The sequence below is a fragment of the Calypte anna genome, chromosome 1 (genome assembly GCF_003957555.1).
Source record: "Calypte anna isolate BGI_N300 chromosome 1, bCalAnn1_v1.p, whole genome shotgun sequence".
NCBI classification, from domain to species: domain Eukaryota; kingdom Metazoa; phylum Chordata; class Aves; order Apodiformes; family Trochilidae; genus Calypte; species Calypte anna.
In genome coordinates this window covers 165,827,676-165,844,174 of record NC_044244.1, presented here as the reverse complement: position 1 = coordinate 165,844,174, position 16,499 = coordinate 165,827,676, and positions in this window count along the sequence as shown.

The window sequence follows — 16,499 nt, the reverse complement described above, 5'->3', positions numbered from 1 at the left end:
AACATTTTCAGAGCAGAATATGGTTTTGTTTGAAAAAGGGGAGATCTCTATCTGAAGCTGACAGGGGTTTTGAATGAGTTTAGTAGCTCTTGACCTGTGGAATGTTTATAAATAAGAAACTTTAAAAGAGTGTGCCAATGTTGACACTTCTTTCTGTGATATCTCATGGCACCACCAAGTATTCACAACACCCATCTCAAGGTCCTGATAATCTGGAGTGCAGTCTCTTAGGGAAGGCATGTGTGAAGGCAGTCTAAAGATGCTATAGTTTCTGATTATCTATGAAGAAAGTTAAAAGGAAACTGTACATATTCACATTCTACTATAGAATGTTTGTACTTATAGAGGAAAACACAAACCTTCAGTCAAACACAGCACCCATGAAGTGGATAACAGTATTGCAACTGACTTCTGTTTGCAGCATTTTACCCCTAACTGTGTCTTAAGTTACAGAAGCACCTATAAATGTAAAAGCTAGTGTTTCAGTTTTTCTTCTTGAAGTTTCTGGTGTTTGTCATTTTCTCTTGGATTAGCACAGACTAGTGTTTCCAGATGATTTTTGTCAGAAATGTTAAATTCTCCTGCTGCCTGCATCAAAGAGCAAGCCTGAGAAAGTTGTCGTTCTAGCTCTTTGTCTTCGTCTAGACTCCCTTCACAGCTCTGAATCTCACTGCTAGTAATGTGAATTGTAATTTATCTCCAGCTCCCATTATCCTTTAAGCTGTAAATGCCATCAAACTTTTCCCCTTAAAGGAACTTCCTCAAACAGCTCTGTATTGTCTCCCACACTCCTTTCTCACTACAGACACAATCCCAGTGATTCCTTTTTTCCCACTGATCCTCTTTTAGGAAAGTATTTCTGCTCTCTATAGGTATTCTGTCTCCAGGTACCATTTTGCAGGATGGATTAGCTTCCTTCTGCAAGTGATACTTCTTTTATATGGTACTTAAGCACTGAGGCTGAAGCCTAGATAGATATCTCATCTATCATAGCCATGATAGATATCTCATATATTCATATCATCAAATGAATAATTAGATATAGTTGAGATTTGAACCTTCAAAGATCCAGTTTTATGCAATCTTCTGAGATGATTGTGTTCATTCATCAAGGAAATATAAAATCCAAAGTGTTCTTGGTTTCAGTTGCTCTGGAATAGCAATTGAATAAAATCAATAAGCGGCACTAAAAAGCATAATCATTTTAAGTGACATTTCTGTAATAAGCCCAACTGAGTGAACTGTATGCTTGTTATCTGTCTGGTGTGTGAAACTTCAATAGTGAGTTTGTTTTTGTATTGTTTCAGTACTTAAAAATGTAATATTTTATTCATAGGAAATCTGCAATCTGGCAATTGCTCAGGACAGGAGGAACTATTGTTTTATAAGCTTTACAACATTGCCCAACATATGTTTGAAAATCAAGAAGGGAAAACATATGTCGAGGGATTATGCATTGTAAAAAGTCTTAGGAAAGAAAAAGACTACAAGGAGACAAGAATGAGAAAGTGTATTAAAATAAAAGGAATCCCATGAATATTCAGTCAGTAACACTTATTACTAGTGGTGTGTATTAATTGCTCCTGAGTACTGACCAGTATGGGTTAGGTGAGACAAAGACAGATCATACATCTCTACACCCTTGAGATAATTGGGCAAAAAACCCACCCACAGTAAACCTTAAGAAAACATTGTCAATTACATAGCATATTGTGATCCATGCTTGCCTTAAACTTGTGTTACATAGAATAGACCCCAAAATATGACCAAATAGCTTTTTTTTTTTTTCCCAAAGCATGTTTTACTACTTGATTTAAAACTCTTCTGCAGCTTCTGACAAGAAAAGGAACCAATCTAACATCAGATGTACATCTCATGTCAGAGATGAGGTCAAAAACATATGGAAATGTCCACTGAATAGAGTGAAAGTTAAATTGTAGCAGGCATGTCTATTTGTGTCTTAGTCCCTCTGCTAAGACCCTGCATTGAAAGATAAGATTCACTGAATCTTGTATTATCCTATTTTTAAAAAATTAAATATCAATATTACAGGTTTACATTTACTTTCAGTAATGTTGTGTCTTGCAGCGTGTCTGTAGAAATCATATGTTAAGGATATTATACTGAGTAACTTTTATCTGGCCTAGACAATTAAGTTATTTTTAAAAATACTGTTCTTCATTCACCTTCATACATAAAAATAAAATCTTAGCTATTTAATGAACCATATGAGGATGTGAAATTTCTGCTTCTTTAACAATAATGCCCTGCAATTGCATCTCCTGAAAGGCATCTATAGTAAACATCAAGTGAACTTTTGTCTTGGGCTTTAAATTTCTGCTCTCACCAATACTTTAATTGAAGGTGTTCCATCTTCTTACAGCAATGTCTGGTGGGGGCAGTTGTACAAACAAACACGTTTTATATAATCTTTTTACCTGAAACAACATGCAAGTGTATTGTACAATAAACATATACCCTTAGATGTCTCACAATAAAATAAAGTGAAATAAACGTCTAAAACTTAATTTCAAATGAGAAATATTTTTTCTTGCTCAGTGAACTCATGAACTACTGAAAATGAGGAATGACTCAGGATAAATTCTAAAAATAATCAGTGTAATTTTAGATTTATGCAATACAACTGAAAATTTAATCTGGTCCTAAAGCCTTCATAAAAAACCTTAACCAGGATCTGTTTGTCCTACATAGCACAAAAAAATTTTCATAAAATACCTCTTACTTTTTTTTTTCTTTCCCCAGAACAAGGTAAATATTTGAGTTGGTAGAATTTGTTATGTAAAGACAAGCACACATATTAAATGCTACATTATCTGAAATAGCAAATAATACACAAACTGACTTAGTTCTGTTTTCCATTATTTGCTGTAGCTCAGGCTGACCAAAATCTTTAATGTTGTATACCTAGAAATAAATAAAAGAATGTGCTCTGTAACCCAAATTGGTAAAACATATAAAGCCACAAAGCAAATAAGAAAAAAATGAAACCCATGAACTCAGTAAAGAATACAAATATTACATCAATTATATACCAGTCTTTAAAAATTTTCTAATTTCTCTAGACATTGAAAAGTGCAGTAAACATGCCTAATTTATAGTATCTACTAGGATATCAATACTGGATAAGATGCTGGTATTGAAGAGATGATTATAAATGTATGAAATTCAATACTAGGTACAACACCAAAAATTATCACTCCTAGTTTTGCTGTCACCTGCTGTGGTCTATATAGCCTCTGGCTTTCTAAACCCATTTGGCAGATCTGTGTTTCTTTCCACTCTAGTGCTACTAAAAAATGAACTGGGGAAAGCTTCCCTTTCTGTACCTAGAGCTCTTTCCTTTTCACTTTCAAGGCAACAGACCAGAGCATAAATGTTTTGTTTTAAGTACTAGAGGGCTCTGTGCTGGGCTAAATCCTCTTCTATCCCAAAAGCTGGCAGGAAAGGGAATTTCAGTACTTACAGGGGCCACCTATGAGGCAGTGTCCATCACTAGTTAGAGGCCTCCCACAAGAATGCCAGATTTCCTGTGAGACCAGATAAACTACCAAGAAGGAAACAGCCAGGAAATACAGACCACCAATCATAATCCTTTCTTATCTAAAAACTTTATTGGTACTACAGCATTTGCTAGTGTTGAGATACTTATTTCAGTAATCTGTAGGATCACTAATGTGTGCCCATCACTTATGTGTATGTTTTTGTGTTGTCAACTAAAATGTGTACTTACCAATGGACAGATAAGGTACATTTATGTACGTTAATGACTATATCTTTCTGCCTTTATCTCTTATTCTACTCACCTTGTTGAAAAAATAGTTGCAGGTTTAGTGGGTATGATTAGAACACATGAAGATGTTACCAATATAGTTTTCCAGTAATTTCTCAAATATGATTTTGTCTGGCTCACCTCTATGTTATTTAATAGTAGGATATCTGTAATACTTCTCTCCTGAATCCTCAGAGTTGCATAACTTTAGTACTATAGAAGTCATCAAGCCAGAACTTAGCTGACTGCTGGAGAGGGCACCACTCCAAATGAGGTAACCAGGTTCCCACAGAGTATATTGAGTACAAACTACCTGAATCATGAATAAAATATAAATGAAAAGGATTGTATTTACACATGGTATTTTATATAAAAAGCCAAAGAGAAGAATATACCTATTTATATGTCTGTTCCACATTAACTTCTTCAGTATGAACTTCAGTATGATGTTTTTCAGTGTGAACTCTGGGAGACAGTGGATAGGCCCAATGAATCACACAGCTTTAGCATCTTGTAGGTGAGTAAACAAAGAATGAAGTCACAACAGTTAAATGGGTTTCTTACTTGTTTCTCTTCTTTCTGCTCACTGCAGAACCAGCAGTTATACAGTGCTGATCAATTCCAGTTACTGAGTGCATCAAATCTCCATCAGTTTTCACAGCTCTGAGTGGTTACTGAACTCAGCAAAGCAACTCATATGTGAATAGGGGGATAGATTTTTTTAGAGCCCAGGCAAAGAAATGTGGAGGACAAATAGGAAAGAGTTAAACACAACTTCACTCTAAACTTAGAATTAATGGTACAAGTCAAAAGAAGGCTATCTCAGAAAACTTTATTACTGGAAGGAAAATATTTCAAATGCTTGAGTTTTAATCCAGTTTTCCTTTAACTCAAACTGTTTCATCATATCGCTCTGAATCTTATCCTGCAGAAACTTCAGAATTATGCTACTTCAGACAAAAATGGAAGCTGTAAATCACATATCAATTTTAAAGAGAATACACTTAAAAAGAGATTTTCGGAAATGCTCTAAAAATGCATACTACAAATGGTAGGGGACTGATGCTTCCTGAAGACCACTTGCTCTGGGCATTTATATTAGGTCTGACACTTCCCTGAAACATCGTTATCCTGTGAACTTGAACTGTGCTAGCTGAGGAATTTCTCATATGACAAGTTTTTGGCCTGACATTGGCTACCCTGGTTAAAACCAAGCTGGTTACAGGTGAACAGAAAAAGGTGGTGTCAGTGAACCAAGTGACAAAAAAAGTCACAAGTGATGAAGGTGAATGAATATAATTTAATATATTATCATCATCAGAGCTGGATTAGATATATCTAAAAAGAGAAAGAGGGGGAGAAAATAATCATGGAGTTAAAACTGCTTCAAGTCTTTGATTTTATCTAGTAGCTGTGGTACTCATTGGAGTAGAAGAGGACTTGAAGGAGCATGTGATGATGTCACATCACTTGTGGAAAACAGAAAAGAAAAGGATAAATAGAGTATATAACCCACCGGTCACTGCAGGCAATAGTAAATAAAGATACATTATTTTATACAGAACCACAAAGAATTGAGATAGATATTTACTAAACATATGCATATAAATATAAATACACACATACATATGAAAACAATATTTCCACTTCATTCAAGGATATAAGTCAGAAAATATGTAGAGGTCAACTATCCCCCTAAACTGATACTATATGTGTATAACCAACACTTATATTAATTAGGAAAATATGAAATTATGAGGGTACTAGGAGGTGTGCTGACCTCCCACCTAATGATGGCTTTTATCTAGCTTAGACAGTAGTGCAAGGCCACCCCTGCATCCTGCACCACAAAACTTCAATACAGATTTTTTTGTGTGCATTGCATGGATGGGGGTGATTCATATGAATGGAGCAAAATGCTAATTCAGGCAGACCTGGCTTACTGAATTATGAGTAGTTTCTATCTTCGAGAACCTGATCCTTCGTATCTATTACACAGCTCCAAGAAGTTTTAGTTTCTAAAAGTCCTTTTCAAGGAGGTCATACATGGTATGGTATTACTAGAGATAAAAGAAATAGAAAACAAATCATCCATGCCTCATCTCAACTCGAGGAAAAAATTATGTGGTTAAACTGATATTTTTGTGGGGCTTATCTCCCATTAGTATATTTTATGAACAAAAATTTGAATACTAATTGCCAAAGTGGAAAATTCCCAAAGTAACATAAAAATTCATCAGAGCCCTCAGATAAAAAGCAGAAGGAATAATATCCTGATAAATAAACATCATAAATAAAGTGAAGTGAAAATGATAAAACCGAGTCAAGGGAGGCTCAGATGATTTATGCCAGCTGCAGGTCTCGTTCATATAATTAAAGCATTCACAGTTGGACCTAAGGTTTGGGGTTTTTTTGTTTTGTTTTTTTTTTCTCATGTGGGGTTCAAGGTATTTTTCCTCAAAATCTCTCAACTGCAACATGTCACCTCCAACCACAATTCTACAGAAACATTCACCTGATGATGGCCTTTGCAAAGATATATATTCATCCCTGGCAAGCAACCTCATCTCCTTTCAAAAAGATTCGTAGCTTCTGTTTAAATGTCAAAAGAAGCCTACAAAACCAAACTGTTGCCAAACCCAGAATGCCTGTGTGAATGTCACAGTGATGCATGCTACATACATACCTTTTGTGTATTTTTTATGCGTGTCAAATTCTGTCAGATTCACCTTAAAGAAATGCTGTATTTAGGAAGCAGTTACCTGCAGCCTAGAGTAAAATAATATTTATGCTCTGCATGGGTCAGTAGTTACCAGAGTTTGCCACCATCAGAACGAATAAAGGCACTTTACACCACCCTCTATCCCAGGTTTTAACACATTCTAGTGTCTGCTATCATAAAATGGCTTGACTAACAATATTTCAGCCAGGTTTATCAAAATTTCTATTTTTTTTACTCTATGCATAGTTAATATATAATAGTTAATAATGCCTTGTTTCTTGATTTTTGATTTGCCTTTCAGTATAACAGTGACATATCATAGAAGTTCAACTGTAATAGTCCTATGTCTATACAGAACCCACTGGAATCTGTATTCCTCAGGGACAAAAAGAGTTTAGGTTTGTGCCTATTTATAATTGTTCCACTCATGATACTTTATACCATGAAATCAAAATATTATCATAACCCTGTCTCTCTACTTAAAATATATATTTTTGAATGTGTGTGCCTTTGGCTTCTCCTCTTTTGGGATTTGTAAATTACTGTTTTAAATTACAGCTCAACTTCAGCTGGAATCAACAGAAAGACAAATCTTTAGTCAGGGACGTTTTAACGGGGTTTTTTTCAACCATTCATGTTCTTCCAAATTCAGAAAAAACATGGTGACTTTTGGGTTAATGATTGACATTCTTCATTTCCCGCTCTACTTTCTCCTTTTATTTGTATATATCACTTCTAGAAATGCTGATTCATTGACACTCAACTAACTACTGACAGAACTTATTTCTTATTTCTTATTTCTTATATGGACACCCAGTCAGTTAGAGAAACTGCTTGCACAGTGAAATTAAGACCTGGAGGCAGGTCAAGAAAGACCCAGTCAAAGCAGTCCTGACAAGCCCCTTCCCAAAGCCTACTGCCTGTTATTAGCAGTGGCAATTCTGTATTATAGGGCTACACAGTTACAGTTACAGTTGTCTGCACAACCAGGATGTCAGGACCATGGAGTCCAGACAGCCAAATCACATCTTGCAGACCACATCACACAATAACAACCATTTGGATATGCACTCTGGGAAGATTTTTATGTCTAATCAGCTGTGCATGACTTTCCAACCTAGAGAGTCTAAGAGCATTGTTTTGTGATATACAAAGGATTCCTGAAATCTCCTATATGTTGTCTTTGTCCCCTATGTCATCATGCCTTATAAACTTTTCCATCCACTGTAAATGCTGTATTCCCTGCTGCACTGTGGCCTTTGGAAACAGATCTGCATGAGTGAGTGCAGACAACCATGAATTCTTCTCCCTGTGCAAAAGTAGATGTATATGAATCATTGCCTGCTGATTCCAAACTTTGTGTCCTGATCAGTATGGTGCTTTACTTAAGGAAAGAAAATCAGAATAAATTAATACCAAAGAATTCCAAAGATTCTCACTAAAAAGGTGTAAGTCTCTCATACTAGAGGAGAATGACATACCTTTATCAGACAATTTGTTTGGTTTTACATATCCAGATAGACAGATATGGGTCTGAATATGCACAGGATTATAATGTGTAATTCTGTCAAATTACCTCTCAAAGTGAGTTGCTGAAGGACCATGACCATATCTGGGGAGTGGATAGGACGATTGGGGATTTGTAAATCACCATTTCATTCCAGCAGATCTCACAAACCCCCCATGTTTTCATCAAGCTGACTGCAGAAATACAAACAGCTCCAGTCCCAGACTTTGCACAACCACAAGGATAGCACCCACGATTTTTGAGATTCTCAGTAACTCAGGTGTTGAAAGGACTGTTGAAAGCTCAGTACTGCTAATTGCCAGTAAGGGTTCAGCTACTCATTTCATTCCTCATTTCCTCATATTTTTTCTTCTGAAATAGTGCTATTAGGTGATCTAAGTTAGACAGAGAAGAACATGGCTTGTAGGAATTTGTAAGATATTTTCCCACTTGCTAAGAACATCTATGAGAAAATTGTTTAAGCAGGAGAATCATAACACAGTCATTGAGCTGGAATGTTTAAAATTCCAACTCTGCACTTCTATAATATGGTGAAGAGCATTATATAGGAATTGATACTGCCAGTTGAACTCCAATTGAAAATTTGTATTTACAAAATGTTTTTGTCAGTCAACAAGCCTTCTCAGAATAAGCCCTGATTCTTAGCTTAGAAAATAGTCACACAAGTAGAAATAGAATATCTTACAAGATGTCTAAGATCTAAGTAAACATTTAATGTTGTTTATAAAGTGATTTTTTTTAGCATATGGATCTGAACAGTATAGTAGTCTGTCATTACTTTATCACAGCTATTACTTTGTGAATATATTTTTAAATAAATTTCAAAGTAAAATAAAATGCAGACTTTTTTTTTTTCTTTAAATAAGTGATACAATATAACATATTTATCTGGTTTGGTCAGGTCATATCTAATTATGTCACATTACAGGATGTATGTAACCTCACACAATGTGATCTAAGCGCAATGTACGCATCAAAAGTTTAAAGAACTAACTTAAACAAAATTAAAAGAAGTGAAATGAAGTAAGAAATATAATACTTGTATCTGCTTATTCCAAACCTTTCTCTTCTTTCTTGTAATGGACAGATTCCCCTATATTCTCAGAATCAGTAGCAGGTAGTTCATGCCCAGCTAGTTACAAATAATATATATATACATATTAAAAAAAAAAAAAAAAAAAAAAAAAAAAAAAAAAAAAAAGGTTGATTTCATTGAAATGCCACTTACTTTTTTCTTGTAATGGGTCTTGACAAGAAAATGTTCATGCTGTGTGACTTTGAAAATGCCCTTTTCTGGCAGGCAGCCTTTCTGCCAGTGCTACTGTTTGCTGGCTTTAAAGAACAGGAGCAGGGTCCAATTTAAAGTCCAGGAATCAACCAATTTCAGATGCACAGGCTCCCCATGAAGCAATTATTCCCTTGGATGGACATACTGTCTTCATTATTCCATAAATTTTGCAGAACTTAAATATTCAGCCACTGATGTACATTCTTTGCACTGTCAGTAACATATGTGATGTGATTGTCCATAAAAAGAAAGCATATTTCTGTCTCAGAATGCATAGTGTGATATTCCATCCCAGAGAGATGGGACTAAAAAACATATATATAGTAGGATTAAATTATGTCCTGTGGAGATAAGCTGGACAGGTTTAAAAGAAAGAAAAAGAAGTTTTTAATAGACTTTGAACTCTGTAGTCTAAAGATGTGAGTATATGCTTTATTCATCTCTTGTTCAAAATATGGAGATTCATTCTCTGCCTCCTTTGAAGCATTTTCATATTTCCTGTCCTTTCCACTAGCTGTTAGCTCTTTTTTTTTTTTCCCAAATTATTGTGTAAGCTCAGTACTTCTCTCCTAAGCAGTTTGCTTAAGTGTGCTAGCAGTTCTTGTTATCTTTCAAATAGATTACATGTCTTTTATTTTAACAATGGGGGAGCAATAGAAGACCAGGAAAAAAAGAAAGGGAAGGAAAACTAAAGCCAACCTCCTATGTTTTATAAAGTCTAAGGAATTGTTCTCTGAAAATCATTTGTAAAAAAAGAAATCATATTTTTAGTGGGTTTTATTGTAAATTTAGTGATCTGCCTAAGATTCTTTTTCCCTAGATTTCAGCTAGTAAAACACACTCATCCTATAAAGTAAGGATCCAGCAACAGATAGCTCAAATGTCTGAAACTGAAACCTTCCCCCAAATAAAGGTCAGTACTAAAAGCAAAAGTCTTAATCAAGATAATAATGTTCTGTCTTTAATACTTCTTTAGAATACTTTCATGGGCTAAACCCATATCAATGCTAGTGTTTAACTAGAAAAAAAGATCAACCCACTGAAATGTAAGGCTTACATGTGTTAATTACATTTCTGTCTGCACCTGTTTTGTAATCTACGCTTGTCTTCCGTTCACTATGCTTCTTCAAGTGACTTGCAGAGTTCCCTGAGGAAGGACAGTCCTTGCCATCTTAACTTGTATTTGTGCTGTCTGCTAAGCATGGGTAAAAGCATGTCCTAAGGCCAGCTCCTCCAAGACTGGAAGAAACCTTTGAATTCCATCTACATCCTTTCAAGTAAATATATGGAAACTTTCAGGAACTTGTATACCCTCTCTTCTCAACAGAGTTGAAATTTCTCAAACTTTAATATACTGTTGGGATTATATTTTAGTCTTCTTTTTTCTAGTTTAGGAATAGGATGGACACTTGAGGCTAAGTCAAATAGGAAGTGCAAATATTTATTGCAATATAGAAATATATTTGATTGGACAAGAGGCACAATTTCCAGTGACTACTATGCTAGACTCTACATTCACAGAAAGGAGAACAGAAGGAGAGAAGGAGAAACAGCTATGTAGACATGCAATCTGGTAAGTCTGCTAACTCTTTCCTCACGGCTTTTAATAACACCTAAAAGTAACAATCTGCTGTCTAGCTAAAAGTAGCCGATTTAATTCTGTCGTTCTGTCTATGGGTATGTTGTATAATATTAAAATAATTACATGTAAATCTGTGGTCTTGATGATCTGTCATTTTTAAAAAAAAGAAAAAAACCCACATTTTGTAGTGCTGATGTGGTCAAGACTGCTCCTGGTAAATCATTTATGGAATCAGACACCACAGAGCTGTATTACTGAAACAGTAGAAATAAACTAGATTTAGAGAGAATGTTTGAGTCACATTATATTGGTTCAGTACAAAATTGCAGCATATTAGTTCTGATCTTAAAGAATCACAGAATAGCTGAGGCTGTAAGGGACCTTCAGAGATCACCTATCTCAAGCAAAGCCACCTAGACCAGGCTGACCAGGACTCTGTCCAGACTACTTCTGAATATAGCTATGGAGAAAACTCTGCAGTCTCCTAAGACAGCCTGGGCCAGTGCACAGTCACCATGACCTTAGTTAATTTTTCACAGTAAAAGATGTTCCCTCATGATCAGATGGAGCCTCCTGTATTTTGTTGTTTCCCCTTTGCCTCTGATCCTCTCACTGGGTATGACTGGAAAGAGCCTGGCTCTATACTCTTCCCATCATCCCTTTTAACGTACTTATGCACATAGATAAGAATCCCCAGAGCCTTTTCTTCTACAGGTTGAACATTCCCAGTTCTTCCAGCATTTCATCATATGTCAAATGCTCCAGTCCTTTAATCATCTTTCTGGCTCTTTGCTGTACTCTCTCCAGGATGTCCATGAGTCTCTTGGGCTGGGTAACAAAGAACTGGACACTCAGCTCCAGGTCTGACCTCAACACTGATGAAGAGAGGAGGATATGCATGGACAATGTCATGTTAGAAAAACTTGGACAAAGGAATGGACTTGAAGGAATGTGAAAAGGGCAACAGTTTGATAACTTCTCTTATATAGCACTGTGTTCTTTGCAATTTTTGTCGTTGACAAACAGTGGGTTTTACCCCTGACAGGTATATCTAAACTGCTGAACAACATAGTTCTCCAGTTCATGTCCACATGCTTGAACTTAGACTTTTTAATGTGAAATTATTGAATTTTCCCCTGACTATCTTTTCAAGTAAACCATCCGGTTGCCTCTCCAAACAATGTACAGTTCAATTTCTGAGGTTCAGAACAACTAATTTTCACATTCAGAACAGCTTCTAAAATATGATAAATGGCTTGCTCCACATTTGCTTCTCTGCTCCATAGAATCTTTCAGCAATATCTCATAGGGCTTTGAAATCTCAAAGACATTGACATCTTAAGCCTTCAGGCATGAATTACATACAGTAGCTTCATTAAAACACCATTCTGGTGGGATAGAATACATCCTTGCACTATTTTGAGCACTCAGAATGAAGATAAAATTTCTGTGTGGGTTCCACTATACATCTCTAGGTTCTTATACGAATACATGTGTTCCTGTGACTGTATGTCTGTCTCCAATAAACCACTTAATTACCACTTATAATATCAATGAAGCTAAACTGTGAAGGGGTAAGATATGAAATTACTATGTTGCTAATGAAAATTGGTTCTCAGTTATGAGGCAGAAGTTGTTAAATCTCCATTATGCCTTCATGCAGGCAAAGGCTGAAAACTGATCTTTACTCAGAACCAAAGTAATACACACAACAAAGTGAGACATTAGGAATGTCCTCACTGTAGGAACATTAAAAAAACAAAACAAAACAAAACAAAAACAAAAAAACCCAACAAAAGCAAAATGAAACAAAAAACCACCAGAATATTCAAGCATGAAATACATAAAATACATTGGCAAATAGTTTATATAGTTGAACTGCTTATTGAATTCTCTAAAGGAAGACAATGTGGTTTTTTTTCTCTTCTCTTTATACACTTTATCTTGCACCAGCAATGCACATGAATGAGGGCTAATATTTGTTCAAGCTTTCAAGGATTTATGGAGGGCTGAGACAAACAACTAGCTGTTCAGAGTTGGCAATATTTATCAAGTAAATGTATACAATTCATCTATGGCCAGTAGAGAGACCCACCAACCACAGAGGAACTAATCTAAAATAAGTGTGGAAGTTTTGTCACATACAACACTTTCTAGAGGTTATTATTTTGTGCAGAAGGAGCCTTCATGTACTGCCGAAATACTTAATTTTAACATGGTTGCAAGATTTTTCAGATTGTGATAAAAATTATGTAACATTAATGTCATTCTTACTTGGTTCTTGCTTGATACAAGCCTGTCTATGCAGAAAAAAAACAACTGGGTGGGGCCTCAAAGGTTACAGAGTCCCTCCTCTTTTCCAAACCACCATATCCCAGAATCTGTTGTTTTGTTAGCAAGCCCTGAGGAACCCAAAGCAATTCCATGTATTTCATTACTTCAGAATCTGATCAAAAGCCCAAAGAAACCAGTGGAAGGTATGCTATCAATTCAATGGACTTTAAATACTATTAACATTTCTTCTACAATCCTCATTGATTATTCTCTTACATGGGATACCAAAGATTGGAAAACATTTGTTATCTAAAATTACTATTTTAGTTCCTCAACTTGAAAAATGATAAAATTTACGGGATGATTTTTTTTTCTTTTTTTTTTTTTTTTTAATTTTTGTTTTAGAATGATCATATTATGCTCACATTGACAATGATAAAATGTAATGGAATGCTTTGTTTAGTGTGATAAATAGTTAGGGACTCAAAAAATAACCTTTTAGATCAGAAATTTTTCACTCACAGTGGAAAATTTACTGTTTAGAGGCATTATAAACTATCAATGTGAACCTAAAGTGGATAAAGGTCTGGTTAGTACGCTGTAAGTGAGGTAATATTCTATCAGCTGAAAAATTTTTTTTCATTTTAAGTCCTCTTCCATTATCTACTGTTTTGTTTTCACATTTGAACCAGCAATTTCTTAAATAAGTCCGTATTTTCAGTCTTGAAACAGAGCCACAGTTCAGGAGCAGAAATACATTGGTAGTCTCTTATTTTTCCTCATAAATTTAGAATAGAAGGAGAGGTAGTGGGTTGTCTGTCCAAGGATATTTTTAAAAAGAGACTGATGTGGCACTCATGGGCTGGTAATCACAGTGGTAGTGGATTAGGGGTTGGACTTGATCTCAGAGGTCCTTTCCAACCTGGATGATTCTGTGATTCTGTGAAATCAAGTTATACTGGTGGGCCTAACCACAGATCCGTCTTTAATGTTATATTTTCCATGTTATTGGTTGTACAACACTTCTTTAATAAGCTAAAAGGTGAATTGTTTTGTTTTGGTTTTATTCATATAAGTCTCTTGAGGTCAGAGAAGGCTTTCATCTTTCTTAAAGAAAACAAATATGAGTCATAGATTGTAAGCTTAAAGAACCTAGATAAAAAGTTGATAGTAGTCTGTTTGAGTAAAAAGAAAATAGAGTATGAAATAAGAAAAAATATTCCAAAATGCCTCATTGACTTAGGTGCCTAAAGATAGTGTCTAAATGTGTATAATTATCTTGAATTCTATATATCTGGAAAACAAGGACTCTCCCTTTCTGTTTTTGGTCTCTCAATAGTCATTCTGGGTTCCCTAAATGGGATTCATCTCATCTTCCTTAACCATCTACATTGAATCTGAATTAATCAGCCAGGGCTCCCTTTACAGTTGGTAGAGAATAATAGGCACTCTCAGGGCGCAGTTCATCTGACCTACTTCAAATGCCTATTTTAGGATGAGAGCAATTGTGACCTAGAAGTGCCTGTTTCTCTCCTTTGACTACAGGGGAGTCTAAAGTGATTAGCTCAGGTGCAGGCATTCACAGTCTCAATGTGTACATTTAAGCAAATGAATGCCTTTTTTTTTTTCTGTGTGATTTTTATCTTCAGGAATTTAACATATCCATAATTTATCCGCTTTTTCTTCATGAAAAATACTTCTGGAAAAAAACCCATTTCTGATGTTAGCACTTGTTTTAGTACTTAAGCTTTCACCTTCTTAGCAGAAATACACTTATTTTGCAAAGAGATAATATATAATTATATATTTCCATATATCTTCCAGTGAAAAAAATCTCTTAAAATAAAAATGTAAGATATGAGACCTCAAAGATAACATGACATTATAGGCTAACATCGATACAAATAGACTAAGGACACAGCTGCAGGTTTTCCTAGAGGGGATAATGAAGGATTAGCTCTCTTTCACCAAACTTCCCGTTACCTTTCTTATCTTTCTTCTCTGGTTCCCAAAAGTCACATGCCAAGGACTATATTAAGAGCAAATCCCCTAAAAGAAAACAGCAGGGGAGAAGCTACCAATCTTGTGGGGAGATCTACTTGTAGATTTTTCACTCATCAAGCTATGTGATGGAGTTGTGGTCTTGTCTTGCTCCAACAGACACAGAAGGAAGGGGCACTTGTGATGCCCTTTCACTTCAGCCTGCAGCTGTTCCTAGGAAGCTTTGGAAGAAAAAGACAGAACAGGGAGGTAAACACTATTTTAGTGAAGAATTAAAAATAAATAGGTACTTTAAAAAAGAATTTTCTTCATGCACATAGCAGCTCTTTTGGAGTTGTTTGCATGTAACATAAGAGAAGTCATAGAGGCAGACACAGTAATGAACTGCTTAGGCAGGATGCACTACCTGTGACAGCAGGTTATATCAATTACTTTGACAATTTTTACAACAAATTATCCTGAAGATCTCTGACAGGACTTTGCATATGAGTTTTAAAGATAATAAACACCACTAAGTGTTCATGGTCAGGTTGGATGGGGCTGTGAGGGAATAGTGAAAGAAGTCCCCGCCCACGACAGTGAAGTTGGATTAAACTTTCTTTAAAAGTTTCTTCCAATCCAAAGCATTCTATGTTCCATTCTATGATTCTATGAAAACAATTAAAAGACTGAGTTTTGTTTTGATTTGTTTTGTTTTTTCCAAGTCTCTTAAAAGTTGCTTTACATTGCAAATAATTTTGGGGTTTTTTACAAAACTGAGGCCTCGTTTCTATTAGAGATGACTGGTTGTAAGCACAGCCCTTACAGAGAGGTTGACTATGTACCTATCAGCTGTAGTACGCTACATGGGAAAAATGAGAATAAATGATGAAATTGCCTGCAAAATCAGCTACCAAAATAAAAATGGAGTTCTAACAGGTGGATCAAAGGCCTCTTTCATGACAGATAATGTTCTGAAAAGAAATGTATAAAGAATAAAAGAATGAGATTTTCCTACAGCTGGAAGCATTCCAAACTGATATATTAGGTCATTTTGAATACCCAAGTCAGATTAGTGTTTGCTATAATCCTCAGAAGAAAAAGATACTTCAGAGATATTATAAATAAAAATGACAATGGAACTCTGAGAAACAATAGAACAAAGCAAATCAAAATTACTAATATGAAGCAGATATTTAACAGCCCTTTTGTCTGAAAACTAAGTTTATCAAAACACAGAGCTAAGGAGATGAGGAAAGAATTATAAATAGGGGATCAAACTCTTCCTACACCTGCCTTCTCATCTGGATATAGAAGCAGTTACAGATTTAGCCT